Source organism: Durio zibethinus, unplaced genomic scaffold (genome assembly GCF_047325235.1).
Source record: "Durio zibethinus cultivar Kanyao isolate XHJ-2024 unplaced genomic scaffold, ASM4732523v1 HiC_scaffold_311, whole genome shotgun sequence".
NCBI classification, from domain to species: domain Eukaryota; kingdom Viridiplantae; phylum Streptophyta; class Magnoliopsida; order Malvales; family Malvaceae; genus Durio; species Durio zibethinus.
In genome coordinates this window covers 47054-54825 of record NW_028322934.1, presented here as the reverse complement: position 1 = coordinate 54825, position 7772 = coordinate 47054, and the positions used below count along the sequence as shown (strand labels likewise).

General features: G+C 29.0%; 3 non-coding genes across 3 annotated transcripts; 2 read left to right on the top strand and 1 right to left on the bottom strand.

The window, feature by feature from the left end:
• Positions 1 to 3048: 3048 nt before the first annotated feature.
• TRNAS-GGA (transfer RNA serine (anticodon GGA)) lies at positions 3049 to 3135 on the top strand. Its single transcript has one exon. It is a non-coding gene; the product is annotated as a tRNA-Ser (tRNA).
• A 1378-nt stretch (positions 3136 to 4513) lies between these two features.
• On the bottom strand, positions 4514 to 4586 carry TRNAT-UGU (transfer RNA threonine (anticodon UGU)). Its single transcript has one exon. It is a non-coding gene; the product is annotated as a tRNA-Thr (tRNA).
• Positions 4587 to 7429: 2843 nt separating this feature from the next.
• Positions 7430 to 7502, top strand: TRNAF-GAA (transfer RNA phenylalanine (anticodon GAA)). Its single transcript has one exon. It is a non-coding gene; the product is annotated as a tRNA-Phe (tRNA).
• Positions 7503 to 7772: the final 270 nt, after the last annotated feature.

Below are 7772 nucleotides of genomic sequence, written 5' to 3'. Positions count from 1 at the left end.
TTTAACCAATTCTGCGCTTCAATATAATTACCAGGAGTAAGCGCTATAGCCTGTTTCCAATACTCAGCGGCTTGATCGAACCAAGCCTCCGCTATTTCAGAATCCCCCTGTCGAATGGCCTGTTCTCTCCCGGTCGGAATAGGCGGGTCAATTCCTTCCCTTAGAACCGTACTTGAGAGTTTCCTACCTCATACGGCTCGGCAGTCAATTCTTTTGGTGTCCCATTTTTTTACCCTACCATATATCCAATTGAATGAGATTTCTCATAGATCCTATCGATTTGTCTCGGGTTAACCAAAAGAGGTTAATTACATGAGTTTCAAACTTTAATTTGGATTAAATTAATAATGAGTTTTATCTTTTCTCCCACCTTCAGAAAAATAAAGCATAGGCGTTTCGGGATTATCGTCCGTTAGATTTTTCTGAAAGGTAACTATCTCGGTTTCATATCATATATAAATTTATATAGAATCCTTGAAAAAGACTTCTTCCTCATAAAAAAGACTTACTGTCTTTGGGATCTGATGCTACACCGCTGCTCAATAACTTAGGGGATCGGCTCTATTACATAAGTTGATTCCTAATTTTTATCTCATATCATGACATAAATAAGCAGTTCTTATTTATTTTTATTGTATCGGCCCAAAACCTCGCTAATTGATCTTTACGGTGCTTCCTCTATCAATTAGATCCTTTATCCATAGAATAAAGTATCTAGGCATATATATTTCTTCATATTTTGACTTCTATGAAGTTTCTTTTTTTTTTTTCTTTTTTTGTTACAGCTGATAAAAATCGTTTTTTGGACGATGCAATATGTAGAAAGCCTATTTTATTTACTAGCGTATTTATTTACTAGCGTATTTGCTCTTTCTTTCCTTTTTTTTTTTATTTCTATAGTGGAGATAGTCGCACGTAATGACAGATCACAGCCATATTATTAAAAGCTTGTGGTAAGAACGGGTTTCGTTCTAGTGCTCGAAAATAATATTCTAAAGCTTTTGTATGTTCTCCGTTACTTGTGTGGATAAGGCCTATGTTATAGAGTATATAACTTCGATCATAGGGATCAATTTCTAGTCGCATAGCTTCATAATAATTCTGTAAGGCTTCCGCATAATTTCCTTCGGATTGAGCCGACATCCGTTACGGTCGTCATTCGATTCAACGAATTCTCCGTTCCAAAACCGTACGTGAGATTTTCACCTCATACGGCTCCTCCTTTATGTGCATAATGAGAATAATCCATGGAATTAAAAAAAAGGTCGAAATATTGTCATTATGAACTGAGCGGGGCTAATGTTTTTACAAGAAATCTCTAGCCAACCCTCTTGCAAAAGATCTTTTCTTACCATCAAGCGTGTTCGTACTAGATAAATAAAGTAAACTCCAACAATTTCTTTGTTCTCAACGCTCCTTAATTTCCAGGAATTAGTCACTTCAACAATCTTCGATGGTTATATGGGTATCCAAAGTACGAACAAGATGGATGTTTGTTGTCCCAACCATTTCTCTTAGTTCCGATCCCGATAAGGAAAGGGAATCCTTTATAACAATAACAAAGTTTTCGTGTTGTTGATTCCTAGATGTAGTGCTTCTTCCTCTATGCCGCCTATTGGTACTAGTGTAGTAGGGTTGACCCACAATACAGACCCATAGGTGTAACCTTTCGCTCAATACTCGAATCAACAATTGAAGCATCTGAGGTTGCATTAATCGGGGATACACGACAGAAGGAATTGCTTTATTTATAAACTTCACCTTCAACAAGCGTAGATTTCTTTTTTTTTTTCAATAGTCTTTTTTTTTTTTTTTCTATTCCGAATCATGTGTCTTTTTCCTAAGACTAAGAGCGGTAAAATAAAAATAAAAAAAAAAATATATATAAAATAATTAAAATATATAAAATAATTATAATTATATAATAATAATCAAATCGCACCATCTCTGTAATAAGTAAATGCCTCTTTTTCTCCTGAAGTTGTCGGAATTATTCGTAATAAGATATTGGCTACGATTGAAAAGGTCTTATCAATAAAATTTCCATTTATCCGCGATCTAGGCATAGGTAGCAATCCATTCTATAACTCTTTTCATTACCCCTTCGTGAGAAAAAAAAAAGGATCTCACAAACAAAGGAAGCGTACAGTACGAAATAACATAAAAGCAGACCCATTCCATAAAAAAAAAAAAAAAAAAGATATAGCCCTCTACTTTACTTCAATTTTTTTGGCAGGAATCAAGAAAAAAAAAAAAAAAGAAATATTTGAATCCTATTTTATTTCATCCAAATTTATTAGTATAAGAATTTATTAGTATAAGAATAAAATATAAAAAGAAAAAAGAATTATTACGATTTCATCGAAGTTGAAGAATCAAAAAATTTATCCTACGGATTAGGATAGATTAGCAAAATTAGAGAAGTTTTGATTAAATTATGATAAAAAGAGGAAAAATAATCGAATAATCGTTCTATGATGAAAATAAAATAACTGCCCTTTTTTGTGTTTTGTGCATAGCAGGTATACAACATATAATCAAATATAAAAATCCCTTAGAGGATTTATGAATTTGTAATAGATTTACAGAGTAAGAGGTTGTTGTTGAGAGATCTAAAACTGGAAAAGAATTTTAGAATTCTTATAGAAATGGGGAATTAGAGTCTAAAGAGAATTATGAACTAAAAATATCCATTAAGCATAGTCTAAAAAAAAAAAACCAATCGATTGATTTGATTCGTTTCAATTCATTGATTTAATCCAGTCCGGTAGAAATATCAGAAAAAAGATGGGAGTGCCTTTTTCGCAAACATGAATAGATATATATGGTATATGTTTATCGTATTATATTATTTATTTTTAACAGCCCCCTCACAAAAAAATTTCTTCGAGTCGGGAGGCTAAAGAAAAAGTGCTGAAAAAAGTGATGAAAAGTTTTCTATTTTTATAGCTAGTTTTCTAGTTAGAATTGATATTGTTCGTACCTCTCGAACAATCTAATATGAATAACTCGCTATTCGCTCGGGTTATCGGCCATAATAATTATGTAGGAGAGATGGCCGAGTGGTTCAAGGCGTAGCATTGGAACTGCTATGTAGACTTTTGTTTACCGAGGGTTCGAATCCCTCTCTTTCCGCACCTTCACCTAATTCGCCAATGTAACTGACTACAATGTATCAAATCAAATAAGAACAGATACTAAAGAGTTAGACCCTTCTTTGATATAGATTCTCTATTCCCAATTTCTTTTTAATACGGAATACGTAAAATAGCGTACAGGGGATGAAAATCTACCTACGGATCTATCATACATGAATAGGAGAAAAATAAAATTTCCGAATCAAATCCCTTACCCTGTCTTCCTTTACTTAACCTTAACTCAGGTGAAAAGGGAGCAGAACCCTTGTTTTGTTATTTTAGTTAGGTTTAAGTCTGACGAGAATAATATTCTACGACAAGCAATTCATTTATTTTCAAACCGACCCATTTCCTATCTATTATTTGATTGACTAATCCTTTATATTGTAATGTGTGAAGGGTCAAATGCTTTGGTAATTCCTCATGGGTGGATGAATCAAGATAATTTTGAATCAGAGTTCTAGATTTTTGTTCATCCCTCGCTGAAATAATATCTCGGGGTTTGCAGCGATAACTTGGTATATCTACTGTACGACCATTAACTAAAATATGTCTATGGTTAACTAATTGGCGGGCTTGAGGAATAGTTGAAGCCATACCTAATCGAAAAAGGATGTTATCCAAACGCATTTCAAGTAATTGTAGTAAAACCTGACCTGTTGACCCTTTTGCTTTTCTGGCAATACGAACGTATTTAAGTAATTGTCGTTCTGTAAGGCCATAATGAAAACGCAATTTTTGTTTTTCTTCTAAACGAATACGATATTGAGATTTTTTACCGGAGCGCGATCGGTTTCTAAGATCGCTTCCGGCTCTAGGACTTTTACTAGTTAGTCCCGGTAAAGCCCCCAGACGGCGTATTTTTTTGAAACGAGGCCCTCGGTAACGCGACATAAAGACTCCTTATTAATTTGAATTTTATTGAAATTTCATAAACCTAAATTAAAACTGAACTAAATGAAGCGAAATCGACTGAAGGATTGTACTACAAATATTAATGAGATGAATTGGATCAATATCCATACTTTTTTGTATTGTATATAATGTATATTGTATATAATGTATACAAAAAATAGAAATTAAAATAAAATATATATAATATATAAATATATTAAATATAAAATATATATTAAATATAAAATATAAAAATTAAAATCTAAAAATTAAACCAAAAAAAGTTTCCTTTTTTTTTTTCTTGATTTATTCTGCAAAGATCTAACTCCTCCAATTTTATTCCTAATTGAAAGTTTCTACGACATAATAAACGGATCGTTGACCTTTGGAAAGAAAAGGGGAAAAAGCTTTTTCAATGTTCTTTGATTTCAAAAAAACATTATCAATCATGTAAAAAAGTAAAAAAGCAAACAAATAGAGAAAGCCGGCTATCGGAATCGAACCGATGACCATCGCATTACAAATGCGATGCTCTAACCTCTGAGCTAAGCGGGCTCAAATAATAGAAATTTTGTATCCATAGGAATTCAGCAAACTATTACGATCTTATCTATTAACTATCTATTAGTTATTCATAATTACTATGAATTATTAATATGAATTATAGACTAGAATTTAGAAAAACTAGAATTTTAAATTTTAAATGCCATATTTATGCCATACATAATTTATGCCATATTTAATATAATCATATTTAATATAATGATATATAATAATATATAATAATATATAATAATGGTAGATTCAATCTAATATTCAATCTAATATTGATAGAATATAATAATTAAGAATAGAATAATATAATTCTATTTGATTATATTTTAATCATTCTATTTGATTATATTTTAATCATATTAAAAATGATATTTTAATTTAATCATATTTTAATTTAATCATATTAATATTTAATAACATTATATTTAATAATATTAAATTATAATAATATTATTATAATTTAATTCTAATTTTATTATAATTATAAAAATTATAAAAATAAATTATAAATATATTTATAATTTTTATAATTATTTATTATTTATCTCTATATTATATATTTTTATTTTATATTTATTTTATTATATGTTATCTTTATTCTATTAGTCTATTCTATTTAGTATTCTATTCTATTTAGTATTATATTCTATTTAGTATTATATATATAATTTAGTATTATATATATATTAGTATAATATTAGTATACTAAGTATAATATTACTATATTTTTTATTTTATATTTTTAGTATTTTTTAGTATATTTTTAGTATATTTTACATTTAAATTATATATAATTTTTTTTTTTTATATAGATATAGATATAGATTTAATTTAATAGATAGATTTAATTTTAATATAGATAGATAGATTTAATATAGATTTAATTTATTTATATTTAATATTTATTTATATTTAATATAGATTTAATATATATTTAATTTATTTATATTTAGTTTAGAATTATAAATAGAGTCTAATAATTAGATAATTATAGTGAAAATATTTTTATGCATTTATATATAATTTATATTTATATATAATTTATATATATATTATCATTATATAAATGATACGTTATAAGTCTAAATAATTAGAATGAAACTTTGTTTTTTAGACTAACTAATTCGAATTATCTTCGAAGTCGAAATAGAAATGAATGGAATAATTAGTTCTAGCTATTATGCTATTATACTAGAAAATAAATAATTAATAATGAATAAATTTTAAAATGAATAAATTTTAATAATGAATAAATTCAATTTTCATTTTTATTTTTATTTTTTTAGTTATCTTATTATGGTTATATAGGATAGTCTAATAAAAGAATAAGAATAAAAATAAAATTAAAGAAAAAAGAAAAGATGCAACCCATAGAAATGAAATCCAGATCATAATGAGAGATGAGAGACTCCTTTCTTTTGTTTTCATTCATAAAGGCGGAAGCTAAGACGAAAAAAAAAAAAAAAATCGACCGTTCGAGTAAATTGCCTGAGAAAACTGAGAGTAAGGGGGGCATATATATGTTATGGAATATCCATCTATATTGAATTGCGAATACAGAAATGATAAAATATTTTCTGATTGGACCAAATAAATACGGGTCTCCGATAGAGACGAAAGAAGATAAACAAACAAGAAATAAAATAGGTAAAGACCCTTCGATATAAGAATCAGTATCTATATCTACTAAATTCAATACTAAATTCAACGGTTTTCGCATAAAAAGAAAGAAAATAAATAAATGAAAGAAAGGGGAAAGGAAGGGAAGGAGAAAGGGGGAAGGAAGTGCATCCTAATGAGATCCTAATCTCAAGACACAAAGGGGATATGGCGAAATTGGTAGACGCTACGGACTTAATTGGATTGGATTGAGCCTTGGTATGGAAACCTACTAAGTGATAACTTTCAAATTCAGAGAAACCCCGGAATGAAAAATGGGCAATCCTGAGCCAAATCCTATTATTTTACGAAAATAAACAAAGGTTCAACAAGCGAGAATAATAAAAAAGGGATAGGTGCAGAGACTCAATGGAAGCTATTCTAACAAATGGGGTTGACTGTTGGTAAAGGAATCCTTATATCGAAACTCCAGAAAGGATGCAAGATATACCTATATAAAATATAAAATAAATAGGTATACTAATGAAAAACCAAAAAAGACGACTCGAACCCGTATTTTTTTTATTTATATGCAAAATCAATTTATATGAAAAATAAAAAGAATTGTTGTGAATCGATTCCAAGTTGAAGAAAGAATCGAATAGAATATTCATTAATCAAATCATTCACTCCATAGTCTGATAAATCTTTTGAAAAACTGATTAATCGGACGAGAATAAAGATAGAGTCCCGTTCTACATGTCAATATCAATACCGACAACAATGAAATTTATAGTAAGAGGAAAATCCGTCGACTTTAAAAATCGTGAGGGTTCAAGTCCCTCTATCCCCAACCCCAAAAAGCCCGTTTGCTATCTATTTATTTTATCCTACCCTTTTTGTTAGTGGTTCAAAGTTCCTTATGTTTCTCATTCATCCTATTCTTTTCCATTTTACAAGCGTATCCTAGCAGAATTTTGTTCTCTTATCACAAGTCTTGTGATATGATATATTGTGATATATATATGATATACGTACAAATCAACACCCTTGAGCAAGGAATACCTATTTGAATGATTCATAATCCATATCATTACTCATACTGAAATTTACAAAGTCTTCCTTTTAAAGATCCAAGAAATTCCCCTTTTAATTTAATACTTTTTCGTTTTTTTTTTTGTTTTCATTTTTAAGTGACATAGACCCAAGTCATCTAGTATTATGAGGATAATGCGTCGGTAATGGTCGGGATAGCTCAGTTGGTAGAGCAGAGGACTGAAAATCCTCGTGTCACCAGTTCAAATCTGGTTCTCGGCGTATGATTAATTTGTATGAGTATCTACTCTACAAATTAATTGATATAGATCGACATAATACATACTTATCTAGCTAGCTATCTGGAAGTAAACCCTCTCTTTATTTATTTTTTTTTTTTTTTTTGTTTCTATTTTTTAGATGAGCAAAGAGTCTATTATAATTATAATGTAGTAAAAAAAATAAATAATGTAGTAAAAGAAAAAAATTTCATTATCTTTCCTCTTCTTTTTTATTTGTTCACGCTGTGGCTCCTCACATTCAAAAAGAATG